Raw genomic sequence first — 16,341 nt, 5'->3', positions numbered from 1 at the left:
GGAGGAGTGAAAGAAAAAACAGGAACCAACGGAGATAAGGCTGATGTGCTTTGGCGCAAATCCACATTTCCAACAACACAGGACTTACAGGAGATCCAACTGAAGGAGAGACACGGGGAACCGATGAGATTCTCCACATTACCAATTTAGCCTGTCCTGGATCAGGGCGAAAGCCCTCTCTCCGCTTCCACTGTCCACTTTCCTCAATTCCTACAATCCTTACGAGCCCTTGGGGAGAAGCTGCTTTATTTACTTAGCACAACACAGTGAGAGAAAAATCCCCAAGCCTTATGTACTTCTGAGTTCTGCCCCTTCAGGCACACCACACGGGGAAACTATATTCCAAATGGCTTTTTTTTGGTGTATCAAAAGGAGCTTAGAGTTTACGAACAGAGCGGCGGTTAATTAGACGGAGAGGTTATCTGTCGGAGACACGGAGGTTCTCAGTGACTGGCACGCCAGGATGGAAGCCGCGCGTGTTACTGCGAGCCAGTGTCCTTGACTTAATAACCCGCTAATCAGCGACATGTTTCTCTGTCCGCCGCGTAATGACATCCCTTCGCCGACGTGAACACATATCAGTTCCTGCAGAAAACATCTGCCCCTTCTCTGCTGCCTGTCATCCTCTCTCTTTCTGCCACCCAGCCCACCGCTTGATGGATGGGGCTGATGGACATGGCTGCCTGCCCGGCTCTGGCCCGACTCAACTGACACATCAAAGAGAGAGGTGGAGGAGGAGGAGGAGGAGGCAGGGAGACGGACAGAAAAACCTGCACCGCTGTTCAGCGCCTTCCTGCCAGTGAGCGCTTGAAGGACAGAAACACGGAGGAAAGCTCAATAACAACCCAAAGCGAGACCGCTCAAATTATACTAGAAACAGGCAAAAATCAGCTCGTCTTTTGTTATCAGCTTTTATTCCAAGTTGTTTTTAGCACCATTTTTAGAACCACCACTCACGGCTACTTCTGTTTGAAATGATGTGATTGAATATCACCAATCTCATCAAATTCGTAAGGAAAACTTGCTCTATGCATGTTAAAATGTAGTTTTTTGCACCCGTTAACCAAAGACAATGTCTGGAGGACCAGGTCTGGAGGACCAGGTCTGGACATTGTCAGGAGTCGCCATTTAACAAATGTAGCACACAACAGGAGATTGTTTGTATTAGTCTCGTCCTCACCTACTGGAAATACTTTTGTTTGGTGAAATAGAAGGGCGGCGCTTTAGTAGAGCGTGCGGGAGGGAGGTTTGACCTGGATTACAACGCGGTCTGGTAGCCAGTTCGAAATTTGGTCATAAACAGCCGAGTCTCTTGCCGTTCCTTGAATTTGTCTAATAAGTTGGTGAGGAATTTTCGTTGGCGTCTTTGTGTAAATCACCCCTCCTCTTCACCCTCGGATGTTTGCGTTCTTCCAGTTTTGTGTCATCAACATGGCCACTCGCGCGCTGTGAAATCTCCAGACAATGATCAGCTCTATTGACACAATCGGACATTACACAGACTTTGCGCTAGGGAGCTGGGAGGAAATCAACGGGATGGTTTATGTAAAACTTCAATCGATTTTGTTTCTGAAAGTTCGGCATAGCGGACAGCTAAAAAATAATAATACGATACCCATGAGCCTCAGCCACTGTTGCCATGCAGAAAAATCTGCTTCCTGTCACATCAGGCAGGAAGCAGAGAAAAAGTCTTATTTTTTAAATTGGGAACAATACGGTATTCAAATGTGGCTGAATTCATCCTTAATCTGAAAGTAACCTGATCTAAACCGCTGAGTTTTAAGATTAGTGAAGCACCTTGGGAGTCATAGTTGAATTATCTCATTACATATTTATGTGAACACAAATCACATGTTTGACTTTTTAATCGACAAACAAGATATTGCCTACAGTTCCACAGTTGCTAATCTTTTAATGCTACAAACGGGGAACTTTCACGACATGAATAACGTCATATAAACAATGCAAATGCATTAAGATGGTATCAGGCAGAGAGAGAGAGAGAGATATCTTTAGAAACAGAAAGAAGAACAGAAGGCTGCAAAGAGAACCAAGCTAAAGGTCATGAGGAGAAGTATGCAAACACAACCTGAAATCCATGCAAATTCCCTTTTAGCGACTCTCTGGCAGTAAAATGTGTGTGAACAAAAGCCTCAGTAAATGTGCGGGCTTCTCCCTTTCTGCTCTGCCACAGAAGCAATGACTGCGTATCAAGAACTCGAGTATTGAGGTCAGACTGAAAGGCAGATGTGCATAAAGCTTTCAAAATCAGTTTCAACATGTTGTATTTTCACCGGCACTTCATGTTTGAGGACATCCACCTTTATATAAAGAGTCCAAGGTACACTTCCATCAGATGAAGCCACACTCAAAGGCTGACAGAAGTGTGATGGTTTTTGTTTTTTTCTCACCGGAATATCAGTAAATCAAATCAGCCAATGTTCTCAGTCTCCTTTATTTCTTTATCATTATTTGGACCTTCTTCTTCTCACTGACAAGTTAAAAAATAGATTACTTTATTGCCAAGAGATCAAGAGGAAAAATCCTTTGATTGCCTTTAAGTTCATTTGTCTTTATTGCAGCACACAGGAAAAGGCTGACGGGAGCAGAAAAAAAAAAAAAAGTGGGAAGGCGATTATGCCCCTGTGTCTTCCTCCTGCACCGATCCGCCGCACACCCACACCTCCCCTGTGATCCGGTCTACGAGAGCTCGGATCACAGGACAGCCGGAGCAACCAGAGAGGGCACAGACACCTCACTAATCACACCAGCAATTAGTGCAAGCGTCATAAAGCACTGCCGCCTATAAAACAGCTATTGAGTTTAGTGTTATCGTCATTACCTATCCGTCCCCGGCTTGCTAATCAGCCCATGCTTTGGGCAGAGAGGCAGACGTGGGGGGGGGGGGGCACATAATGAATTCCTACTCGGAAAACAACGGGGTCCTCGCTCGGCGTCCCCGGCGTTATGGCTCTCTGCTCCCGTGGAGGAGTAAACATTTGCAAATCAAAGTTATTTAGTTGATTAGGCTGCCCAAAGGTAATGGGCAGACATGGCAGAGAGTCTGAGAGAAGTGTAATAAAAGCTTGGTGGTGGTTTTTTTTTTTTTCCAGCATCCTTGTGATGTTGCTAAAGCAGAACTTCTGAATGCATGTTTTCATTTGCACATCATTGTCATTGAATAAAGGGAGTTGAATGAAGCAATGACTGTCCATGACAGAGTCCTTCAGTGGGTTGCCATGCGAATTATTACCCCATGTGTGTCAGTACCCCATGACATCACTGTTGGGTGTGGTTGCAGGTGCTACAGAGACGATGTGTGTTGGACCCATTGTCACATGGGTTACACGAGTATGTTCTGTGTATACAATATGTTAACCATGTACTTTCTACACATCCATAACTGCAGTGAAGATGAAAGCTACATACATCTTATTTACTGAAGATAAATTCAAAAGTAGATCCACTGTTATTAGTTTTCTCTGAACTCCACAATGCAGATGTAACGACAATGTATTCATTTTAAGACATTACTTTAGGACAGGTACTAAAAAGTCCCTTTTTGAGGGATGTTTTGGCAGTCCCTGCGGACAAAAGTGGTACTGTTTCCGAGAACCAGAGTCCCTTTAAAAAACCTCTTATTTTACTGCAGCAGGGTCTAACAAGCTTCCCCGCTCAGTCCTGGTTCTGGTTCTCCCGTGCCTCCCTTCCCTACAGTGGGCCAGCAATACGGCCTGGGCCTCCAGCAGCGTGGTTTCCGGTGAAATCATTTCGCCTTATTTTGTAGAGGAACGGACCCAATGACAGGCATTAAGAATAAATATATAGAAGTAGTCAACATTTTCCCGGATGGTCTTGTTTGCTGATGTAGGTCATATAGAGGTATCAGCAAGAACCACTTAAAAGTTCCTTCCTAACTTTAATTACTATTCCTCCTGACACACAGCATGTCGGCTTGGACAATTGTCCTTGCAAGATGTTTGTTTGTTGTCCTCATCCTTTTAATTTTCATTTATTAGCCCATCATCTTCCCTGAAGTTCGGAGGCGTCCTGTGACCTCGTGAAGTGTGAGAACGGCTGTCTGCCACCGTCGTACGAAGTCCCCTCTAATCTGTGGAGCCCGTAATTGTAGCTTGACTCTTCCTCATATGGACCCAAACAGAACGCTCTACTAATGATAACAATAAATTAACTTTCTCGGCTCCACTGAACTCCATAAATAATTAATTGGTTTGTTGAGGAGGGGCTGGTTTTGCGTGACCAATTTGCTTCCTCGTCCTGACAGTGTGATCGGATGCTGCTGCCTCAGCACTCCTTTTCATTCTGCTTAATTAAAACGCAACATTTGCAAAATATGAGCTTAGTTTGGGAATCATAACGACGCTTATTTGTACCGACATGAGCCAGGATCTTCGGAGTCATTTGATCGTTCACACCACTGGAGAGTGGGATTGGGCGGGAGTATGCTATACCTGAAGGTTAGAAATGCAGCTTGTGACCAGAAAACAATTCCAAAAGTAAGTTGTTTTTCCCGAGTTTTGGAGACACATTTAACGGTAAAGTAAGCTGCCATTACTTATATTTTTTGCTCTTATTCTATAGGCTGTCAAAACGAATTTCAAACTACTCTTTTGAGACTGAAAAACAATTTTTATCTTTCGGAAGGGAAGATTGCTGACTCTGATCATCATCAAAATGATGTGCCTGTCTGTGAATGAATGAATTCTGTGACTTCAGTATTGGCAAGTGGTGAGAGAACACATGAACCAGCCAGCGGATTTGTTCTATAAGGGCACTCAGGTTTTCTATTTGGCATTGGTGGGCTTGATGCAGGTGGCTTTATTTTCTTGATAGCAGTCATTTTGTATTTTGGTAACTCACTGTGATGGTGAATGACCCTTTGGGAAGCCGAAGGTGCAATATAGTGTGTGTCAGTAATAATCAAGCGGCGCTGGGTAATTTTGGTGTCTGGGCCCTGGACTGTGTGCTTCCAGAGAGACTCTGTCAGAGTTTCGTGGCAAAAGGAAGCAGCCCTTCTCTGTGTTTTTTTGCACGGATGCACATATCAAGAGATCCTAAAACCTATAAATAAATGGCGTTTTTTATTCGAAGTGCTTTCCTGGCTGTGCTTCTAAATATTATCATCCAACACAGAACTGCTAATATGCATCCTAAGTTAAAGGTTGGCAGATATTGTCCTTCTTCCCTATCATTGAAAAGTTTCCTACATTGGGAAATGGTTCGCTTTGGAGCCAGGATCATGTTGGCAAATGTGCCGTCTCTTCCCCCGCCAATTTACCTGAAGGTACCTTCTATTTGCTTTTCGTTAGATGCTTTTGTGGCAGAGACACCTTTGTGGTGGATGTTTTTCTCTCTATCGCTAAAGTGTCAGAGTGCGGTCGCTCAAAGCAGACGGCTTTTAAAAAAGGAAGAAAAGAAGTGATCTGATTTTGTCATGAGTCATGTCAAGGCCCACACTGGCTAAATAATGTATTCCTCCTAATCGCACCGTGGTTCCAGCACAGGGTCTCTGGGGGTCACATGGAGACAAAAAAAAAAAATCTGTTACCATATCCTGTATGCCTGCACCATTACAAAAATAGCTGCGGCCTCTTGTCGTTGCTTTGCCCTCTCATATTCCGTCCAAACAAACCGGAGTTGTTGGTTCTGCAAACAGAAAACGAGTCACCTCTGTGCTAGAGGGCTGTGATCAACAGACAGTGTTCAGAATAGCTTATTTACAACCTTTCATGAACTGGGAACAGGCTGAATCATCAACGTATGACATTGACTGAAAGCAGGGTTCCTAAACAGATTTATATACAAAACATTTACATTCGCTTGTGGTTATCAATCGTAGTGACAAATTTAATATTTTAGTTTAGTCCAGATTTGTATTCACTGGTGCTTCTCTTTATCCATAGGTATAGCGCATTGGAAAAAGGCCCTGTTGGCATCTCCTGGTAGCCTTTTAGCGGCACATAGAATCAAATTATTTTTTCTCAGTCAATAGCATTCTAACTGGGACACAAAGGAGGCAAAACATCCTTATATTTTTAGTTTTTAATGGATGAAACCTTGACACCGTAGGAACAGTGGTCACATCACCTTTGAATCCCGCCACAACTTAACAACCGTACTTGTGCATTCTTCATAGGTGTGCTCCAGCAGTTCAGCAAATAGTCTTTATCACAAGGATTGGTAAACAAGCCCACCAGTTAGTCTTCATCCATGATGCCTCTTAGCCAAATGGCAGTTTGCAAAAAAATTGTATAATCTAATGATCTGTTCTGATTTTTAGGCAAAATTACTTTCGCAAAGACTGAATGATCGACTGAACAGTAATTCGATCACTACAGACCTAAGCAGCCTGTCATTGAATTTTCAATACGGTTTCAATATGATCCTGATTTAGCAAGGGCCCTAAGATGCTGAGGACATTGTTGGGCAGCCGAGTATGAGGCGGTCGGGATGAGAGTCAGTACCTCCACATCTGAGACCATAGGTCTCTGCCGGAAAAGGGTGGATTGCACCCTCCGGCTTGGGAGTGAGTCAATGCCCCAAGCAAGGGAGATCATTGATCTTCGATAAAGAATAAGTGATATGGTTTGATTGTTGCAGTAGTGTTGTGCTGTACCATTGCTGTGAAGAGGGAGCTGGGATGGGAAGGCAAAGCTCTTGAATTACCAGTCCATCTGGGTTCTGACCCTCACCTATCTTCATGAGCTTTTGAGTAGTGACCCAAAGAATGAAATCGTGGATGCTAGCAGCCAAAATTGGCCTCCTTTCGTAGGCTGGCTGGCTCAGCTTTAGAGATAGGAGGATTATCTTTCTCTTTTGGCTTGGGAACGCCTCAGGGTGCCCAGGGAGGACCTTGAAAGGATTGATGGGAGAGTGACGTCTGGAAAACCCTTCTAAGCCTAAACCTAAAGGTAGTTTTGTTGCCTGAAGCACATCAGGCTTGCGCTGACCCAATGATTGAACCTATTGCTGGACAGTAGTAGAAAAATGCACCAAAAATTTTGTAAGATACGATACGAACCGTTGTGTGAGGATACATTGATTTTAGTAAGCCATCAACCAAGTAAGCATCTGATCTGACAAAAGTACTTAGTCCCCAGTGAGGGGAGTCACTGATTTGTTCTGTGACAGTGAGGATTAAGTACAGTCAGTTCAGTTTAAAGAGACTGTGTGAAAGACTTGTTCGTACATGAACTGAACACCTCTTGCAACATGAGCTATCTCCTTTTCCTACTGTTCTACAGTGAGACCAGCCATGCCTTTTAGAGGACATGGCAGCAAAGAGACCACAAGAAAGGCCCGAACCACCCCAATGATTGTTCAGTCGAGTGTTCCTGTAAATAAATCATGGCGCAAACTGAAACAGGAGCCCCGGAAGGACGGGTGCCTGTACCACCCCAAGGGCTGTGTCAATTAATGTTACATGGCAAGCGGACACGGCCCAACACCGGGCCTTTTCCTGAAACCTTCTGCCGTTCACTTTCATCAATAATGGAGCGGAATCTGTCACCCAAGTGAGCCGACACCCCCGGTTCAGTCCAACCCCTATGCAGCCCCCACCTCCAACATCTCCGTCTCTCTCATTATATTGCCTTCTTTGTCCTCTCCTTCTCAGTTCACAGAGTCAACTCATTTATTCTCTTTACACTGCAATTACAGAAAAACAGATTGCAGGATTTGTGAGTCTTTTATTTAATTTCTCTCTTTTTTTTGTGATGCAAAAACGCAGGCTCAATCTATAAATACTTATTATCCTCTATCTTCAGCCATTAGGCACTGGTAACAGGCACTGTGTGGGCGGATGGGAGGCTGTAGAAGTTGAGGCAGAGGTGCAGAGGGTGAGGTGGCAATGGTGAAACGGGTGACAGGGGGGGGGGCAAAAGCGGGGGTGGGGAAATTCAAATACAGTGAGTGAATAGATAATATTCATGCAATTATCCTGAATGTCTTTCTCTTCTTTTAGAAATGTTCCCTCACCTTGCTGTGTTCATCACTCTTCTTTCCCCTCCCCTTAATTCCCTTTAATTTCAATCTATTTTTCAACAGCTCCCCATTCCCTCCTCTATCATTACCCCCCTTCTGTCAGGCAATAGCTGTCAATATGATTTATCATTGATGCTAACTGATGCAGTTGTCCCACTGTGAAGGCTGATTAGATGACCATCCTGCTGATACAGCCTCGTCGGGGATAATGGAATGGCGACAAAACCTTCCCGTCTCTTCCCGTGTCTTCATGTGTCAGTCTATCTATCTATCTATCTATCTATCTCTCTCCCTCCCCCTGTTTCATTGCCATGACTGTTTGCGTTCCCTTAGCACATTCTCACATCAAGCAACACATGCCTGCCTGCTAAAGCTGCACTTGGCAACACTGTCATGGAAAAATATACTTGTCCTGTCGACATAAATCGCACATTTGCAGCTAAAAAAAAAAAAAAACGACCCTTTCCCTGTGATGTTTTAGATTTGCCCGATTTACCCCAGAAAAACTGTGCTGTCAGGCATGAACAGAATCTTTTTCGACTACAGAAAGTGATGAATTGAAACATAAGACTGAAGCACAAACTATCTGCCAAACAGGAATGAGAAGCACTCCTTCTACAGAAATTGGAAGTCAGCACTGTTTTTTGCCTGCTTCATCCCTTTGCATCCATCCCGCTCTCTCCAAACGGCGTATGAATGACACAGCCATCTGAAAGTCATTTTGCGAGTAATAACGCTTTTCTTGCTTTTTACTGGTCATGTGTACACTGTGTAGTCTGTACTGACTGCAATGTAAACACATTAGCATGAATATGCTACGCTCTCAACAATTGATGTACTATAAAATGGGAGAGAGAGCACTTATGGTGGTTTTTTAAAGTTATGTGAGTGATGTTTGTGACATTAAGGACGTTTGTGACTTTGGTGACGTGTTTCCTGTTTAGTGGTCCAATACGCATTTTACTTAGTTTAGGTACTTATTTTAAGCCAAACCATGATGTTTTTCCCAAACCAAACTAAGTGGATTTGTTGCCAAAACTTGACAACATCCATCACTGTAGTTCTATAGCCAAAATATTACCATGATCGTTTCACGGTAACAATGTGGGGTAAATTACGCATTAAACCTAAAATACTAAATACTGACACACTGAAATGACGGAAATGTGCTATTTATACACCTCCCCATGCGATCTGGTTGGAAGCATTACATGCTGCCAGTTTACTGATGGCCTTTTTATATGAAACAGTTTCAGTGAAGACTTTTTACAGTAACATGTTGTTTTTTGTGTTCACAAATAACATTTTTACAACATCCATTGGCCCAATGGGGGACCGAATTTGTTCTTGGTAGCCGGCTCGAGGGATCTTTATATTAATTTGTCCAAGAGGGCTATTTGTTTCCATAGCCAGGACACAGAAACACACACAGATATACATATCAGATATAAACAGTGCACAAAACCTTCATGTACTCACAACAGTGTCAGCATGGCAGATTATTGCAGAAAGAACACAACTTCTGCTGATTGGTTTCAGGGGAGACCAGTGTCATTTGATATTGTGGTTCTGTGGTTCATGTCTGATAGACTGGGTGTGGGAAGGCAGATGAATTTGGAGGCAGTGGAGATGGTTAACATGGTGGAGAAGCTAAATGGAAATGGTTGGTCCACTGCTTTGGTCAATAATTAAATATCTCAACAACTATTGGAATTGTTACCATGACATTTTGCACATACATTCCTGGTTATCAGACAATGAATCCTACTGACTTTTCCTCCACAACTATCATGAGGCTGACATTTTGGGTTATGTGTGAAATCTCTGGACAATATTTGGACGGTCTACCATGGAAATTCGTACACGTATCTAGGGTGCCTGGAGAATGAATCTTCCAAGACTTTGGTGATCCCCTAACTTTTCATTAACCACCAACAGTTTCTTCCCTCTCCGCTGTGTGTGTGTGTGGCTCACCTTCCGGCTCCCGGATCTACACGCACCTGCCATCAATCAGCTCATCAGCCCTTCCAGTTCACTCACCTGCCTCTCATCTGTTCATCAGCCTTGCGGTGTTTCGGCCCTGGCTCTTTACACATCCAGTGCCAGATCATTGTTTCTGCCACAGTGGTAGCTAATCTCCGTCTCTCTCTTCCAGACTGTTTATGCAACAAAATGGAGTCACTCATGTCCATAATTGGACACTCCTCTTGCCTCTCTGCCAGTCTTGGACAACGATTGGCCTGAAGCCACATGACCATATACTCAACCAATCTATGTTGGTGCCTACAAAGCTAGGATATTCCCATCTGCCCTAGTTGTACTTCGTCTTTAGTGCTAATTAGCCAATGTTAGCATGCTAACACGCTAATCTAAGATGGTGAACATGGTAAATGTTATGTGTGCTAACCGCTAGCGGTCAGTTTAAAGCATCACTGTGCCTCACAGAGATTCGAGCATGGCTCGTAGCCTTGTTTCTACAGTATCTGCTGTCTGCATGTTGTGTATTTGGTGTTGAACAGCATTACTGATGGAAGATAAAAGATATGGAACCTTCTTAATCACAACTTCAAGTAAACGCGAAATGTAAACAAAATACATGTGAAATTCAAATTGAAAACATAAATCAAAAAAGACCAGTAAATCAGCCAGTAAACCATTTATTAACTGGCTCTGTAACACTCGGCTATACCTCTATCACTATGCAACATTATTGCAGCAGCCCTCCCACTTCACACTCCCCGATCATTCCAATTAAAGTCCCTTAATTATGTCTCTGACCTCTATGTGGAACGACCCAATCACAAGGCAACTGTGTCCTGAAATGAATGTCCATATTTGCATTGTTCACCTGTCATGGGGGCGTCATTACTTGGGTGGTTGGAGCGAACAGGACTCTTGTTCACGGGAAGGGAGGACAAAAGAAGGGTTCTCGCACATTTGTTCTCATGAATATCTTGATGTTTTAACGACCTTTCCATCACATGGACCAACACGTAGACAGCTGATTTGAATTTTCCAACTACAACTCTTGCTTCAGATTTGATGAACCAAAATGTGACATTTAAGCTGTCTACTATAATAGATTCTGAGGCTTTGTATCCATCCTTTTGCCACTGTTTTTGTGAAAACAACAGTGGAGCACAAATCACGACTTGGGACTGGTTAGAACTAGACGTTGCTGCACACACCTTCACATTACACTCAACGAATGTTGTCACAGTATAATCCATCATACCCACATGCTGATTTACCTGTCTGCAATCATTCCACTCGGCTTCCGTCTTACAGTCAGAGCTTTTCAAGACCAACTCGGGGACATAGCAGGGAAAATGTCCAAACTGGCGTGATCAAAGCAAATCCCTGAAGTGAAAAATTCCTTGAACCCCGTTTTGACTGGCAGAAGAAGAAGAAAAAGAAAACAGAAATGTGTGCAGGCTTTTATGGCGAACCAGCACACCCGTCTTCGTAATACTGAGTGGCAGCTCCCTCGGAGGAGAACAGGGTTCTTAATCAGAATAAATGCGAGAAGACACTCGGACCTGTTGCGCGGTTATGGCATTAACATGGACGGAGAATCGACAGAGGCCCTCCAGTCGTGTAGAGGAGATCCTGATTATAGCGCCTGCACACAGACTGGAAGCAAATACATCACTGAGAGATAACAACCAAGCCAAAGTGCAGCAATAAATGATCAAACCAGGAGGTTTCCAACATGTGTGGGGTTGTATGAGCAGGAATGAAAGCGAGAGTAAAAGAGCTCTCTTTGCCTTCAAACGCAACATTTATATTGTCCCCCACGGAACTGCTGTCTTGGCAAGAATACAAAGACCTCATTTACACCTGGTAATACAATCTGGATCTGGATATGCTTTCCAGGTAATTAAAGATCTGATGGTATTTGCTGTGTTCTGTATTCCGTCTGAATTGATTAGATGCTATTTTGGGTGTGAACTGCGCAAGGCATGTGAAAAAATGAGGAGGACATTTAAGATACATTCTTTTCCAAGGAACTTATAGTTTATCAAGCAGGATGTTAGTCTTTTGCAAGCTCAGCCATAATACTGGCAGAAAAGGATATTTTTCCAGGGAGGACCTCCATGTGTGATCGTGCCATGGTCGTTACAGTGAACAAAGCAACCAGTCCTTTCTCCGGTCTATTCTCCCACATTGTCCAGATAAGGTTTTTGTGAACAGAAGAAAGAAAACCTGTGTTCAGTGGCACTTTTGACTACCTTTGGCGCTGACATTTACTGCCACACATCACGGCAGCGACTCAGACAGGAACCAGGAGTGTCCCACTGTTTAAACCCGATCAAGTTCATCCCAAGGTGTGCAATGGGATTGACATCGGGGGGATTGTGGTGGCCGGGGTCAAATTGGTTGCTGTATCACATAACTGCGTAGCGATGTTATCGTGCTTCTTATGACCTGAGCCAGCCGACATCTATTGTGGTCATCTTCAAAGGGCAGCTACCCACATAACCAACATTTTGAAAAAGAAAACATCTTGGAAAAGCCAAGCAGCTCTACAGTGTTGCGATAGTGTGACTGACCTTTCCGGCACACGTGATTGAGTCTTTATCTACTAGATCTGGCGCTAAACCCAGTCACAGTAATCCTTTCTTTAGTAGAGTGTGGGAATTACACGCGTTGTTGCATGTATCTGTTTATTGTACAACAGCACACAGTAGTTGCAAATAGTAAAGGATGCAGGGTTGGGTTTCTCTTTTTGGCATCTAAAACAGGACAAAGTGTCTACAGTCATAAGAGTCAATAGAGAATGCTAATATGCAGGTGTTTAGCAGATATCATGTCTACCATGTTCACCATCTTTGTTTTGCCTTTTAGCATACTAGCATTTGCTAATTAGTGCTTGACAAACAAATTGACCTGAGTTCCACCAAAGAATTCAGAGGCACAAATGTAAACCTCATGGTGGTGCGAGACGAAAAGTCAGGGCATCATCTGGATCAGACTCATACAGCGTCCGTTGCTATTCCTACAAAAAATGTATGCGCTGTAATGATGAACCAGGAAGTATAAAGTCTGCAAAACCCCATACAGGGCTGGAGGGCAAAACAACAACCGGTCTTTCACACAGGTGATCGCTGTTCGTGCCTCGTGCGAAACGGGAAGTCAACGTGGATTTGTTTGTTACGTAACTTTCGTAGTTATTTAAACCCAAATCACAATCTTTTCCTAAACCTAACCAAGGAGTTACCTGTGAAGACGGAAGTTTCTCTTGAAAATGCATGTTAAGAGTGGAAATTGACACGTGTTGCTGGACTTATTAAGGCACGAAAAAATGAGGAGTAACTTTTTTACGTAAGATTTCATATGAACCGTTTATGGAGAAACGTCTGGATACGTGAAAAACAATCCAGTTATCCCCATTTCATAGCGTCTTTCCCCGGCAGGCTTTTCTCGCCATCTTGGATTGTGGCCATTTGGAACCGATACAAACACTTTTGTGTTAAGGCATGTTTGAACCACATTTTATTTCAAGCATACCCCATCATGGCATCATGAAGTAGCAAACAATAAAACTGAGCAGAGAAGTCACAGCTGACACCAGCTTTTACAATTGTTTTAACAGTAGAAACCCAAAGCTCCTGGTTTCCACACCTGCACTGCCATTCTGCCATCCACATTCTCTCACTTCACTTTCCTTCCACAAATTATGACTGCAGAGATTTTCTTGCTGGCCTAGCTCCACGCTGGATTTGGGTTTGTCACAGCAGATTGCGAGAATGCACATGTTTGCAACATTCAAGACGGTCCAATTTTCCAAATCCTGTTTCCCAAATCCGAACGAATCTTGTAATCTGTAATTTCCCGTCCTTATCTCACGACTAGGTGGGAGCTTCTCTTGGAACGCGAGACAAGGTTTTAAGTGACAAATCTGGAGCGGACGGCCTGTAAATATGAGATATGTTGAGATTCCTTAAATCCTGGAGTCTGATCCCAGCTTAAGAAGCAACTCCTCATCCAGCTCTGCTCAGCGGCAAGACATCTTCATGCAGTATGTTATGAACTGCCCAATTTTCTTCTTGGAAAGCGCTGACACATCGCTGTCCAACGTTTCTGTGAGTTTCTCAGGAAATGATAATCGCACCAGTTCATGAAATATGGCCAGGAATAGGGGACATAGTGTGTGTGTGTGTGTTATCACCCGAGGTGACATTTCTACCTGTAGTGATGACATTGATACCCACGGTGATGACATTTCTATCTGCGGTGGTAATGTTTGCAGCCCACAGTGATAACTGTTCAACCCACGGCGAGGATGTTTCCAGCCATGATGATGACATTTCTACATTTGTTTTTGGCAAAAGACATGATGGCGTTTCTCCAATCAGTAATGCCGATTTAACTTGCAGCGATGCACAAAGATTTTCCACAAAAATCCCACTCGACTTCGTGAGAGACTCCTGACCCAACGGTGCCGGGACAGAGGGCTCTGTTCTACCGGGCGAGCGAGCGACGGGGTGCTGCATGAGTAAAGATTGAAGAAGAAGTGGGGGCTTTACACCGACACAACCCGCCATGAGAGAGAGAAAAACCTGAGTGAAGGACGAGAACCGACAGACGCTAGTGAAGAGAAGGTTCTCCTTTGACACTTTCTCTCACTCTCTCTCTCTTTTCCTCTGTGTGTGTGTGTGTGTGTGTGTGTGTGTGTGTGTGTGTGTGTGTGTGTATGAGCGCGCATGTGTGTGAGAGAAATGGCTTACGGGGAGCCAGCCTTTTGGTGACGCAATATCTGTATCGTATATGTGTGCTTCGCTATGGGCTTATAATGATTATACGACTTGTATTTGGTGCTGCAACATTCATAAAACTGCAGCCATGAGTGATGGTTGATGCACTATTTTACGCAGATTAAGTAAGTAAGGATAATACATTCATATACTGTAGCGTTTGTAACAGAAAAGTCACAAAGGTTTCCAAGGGCATTATGCAACATACAAGAAAACTCAGAAGACCAATTAAGTTAAAGCATGGCTGGTTTCTGCAGGTAGAACCAGGCAATAATTGAGTCTTGGGGTACATCCCAAGTCAGTTGGCTTTAACAGCTGGAGACTTTTTCATGGAGTTTGTGTCTACACACGTGTATTATATTAATATTAATAAAGACAAGCAGTTATCATCACTGCCAGAGTAGAGGTGTCTCCTCTATGTAGCCCGTTACCTGTTTAACCAAAGGCATTATGTATTTATACTGTGTTCTGTGTCCTGTTTATAAGCACAGGATCGATTTCTGCTGGAAGATTGCATTTGTCTTATTTATTCATTTTTTTGTGTCTGTATGTATTGAAATTCTGATTCTGACTGAAGTCATTATTAAATATCCCAGATTATTATCATGGTGTCTTTTGAACACTGGAAATTATCTATTAGGCTAAATGTTTGGGGGAAACTCGAAATTATGTAGCTCATCAAACCAGATGCTCGGGAACGGAAAAGACGATAAATTATGTAAAAAGTGGTTCTTGCTGACAGAAAGACTTTAATTATATCCATATCAAAATTTAATGGGAGAAAAAACAGATCATCAAAAGACAAATCTCTCTAAAAAAAATGAAGAATGCTGTTTGTGGTCCTTTTGTTATGTTCAGACCTTCCATTGACATATAATTTAACCAGATGGTGAGTCAGAAAACAAATAGAATCTAAAGAGGGGGCATGTCTGCTGTTAAAAGACTTCCGTGAAGGCTGCTCTCGTGTATATACGCTCATGGCTCCTCAGAGATCCCTCGCTCGCTCCTCCATCCTCAGAGCAGAAATAAGAGCGACGAGCGAGGAAATGACAATAAGAAGTACCCTTGATGTGGCCCGGTGGAGGGCCTTGTAAACTCTTGTAAAGTCCTTGGTACTACTACTAAAATGAGTATGCTTGCGTCTTAAATTGAGTACATACATTATGTAACAAAAGTAAGGTAAATAAGTCGACGTTGACTTGGTTCCACACAGGACACAAACAGTTGTGTAAGGTAAACCGTTCATTATGAGCTTTAAAACTGTGACCCCTCAAACAACTTGGATGCGCAACACTGCTGGCTGGCAGAGATACGATCGCCTCTGAAGGTGTCTCAACACAGTCCATTCACAACACTCGTTTTCTTACAGACGGACATTAGTTACAAGTTGTAAATGAGCTTGAGACTGAAGCTTTACTTCCCACATGCATTTGTCCTTTATGTCAAACCTTTATACTTCCTACTGCACTGCACTGAGTGCATTTATGAGGATAAACATTAAAAACAAAAAAGAGCATTAATCCAATACTGAATGCATGCTCAAACCACTAACATACTGCACAAAGGCTGTAACAAAATA

The 16,341-nt window shown here is 43.2% G+C and overlaps 1 protein-coding gene across 1 annotated transcript in view; it reads right to left on the bottom strand.

Annotated features, from left to right (window-relative positions):
- The window catches only part of dntt (deoxynucleotidyltransferase, terminal), a 77,841-nt gene that overhangs the window by 9,035 nt on the left and 52,465 nt on the right, over positions 1 to 16,341 (bottom strand). The gene's annotated exons all lie outside the window — the stretch shown is intronic.

The sequence above is a fragment of the Anarrhichthys ocellatus genome, unplaced genomic scaffold, assembly GCF_004355925.1.
Source record: "Anarrhichthys ocellatus isolate YVR2014 unplaced genomic scaffold, GSC_Weel_1.0 scaffold3, whole genome shotgun sequence".
In the NCBI taxonomy this organism is placed as follows: Eukaryota; Metazoa; Chordata; class Actinopteri; order Perciformes; family Anarhichadidae; genus Anarrhichthys; species Anarrhichthys ocellatus.
Note: the sequence above shows the minus strand (reverse complement) of the source record. Positions and strands in the feature narration are given on the sequence as shown.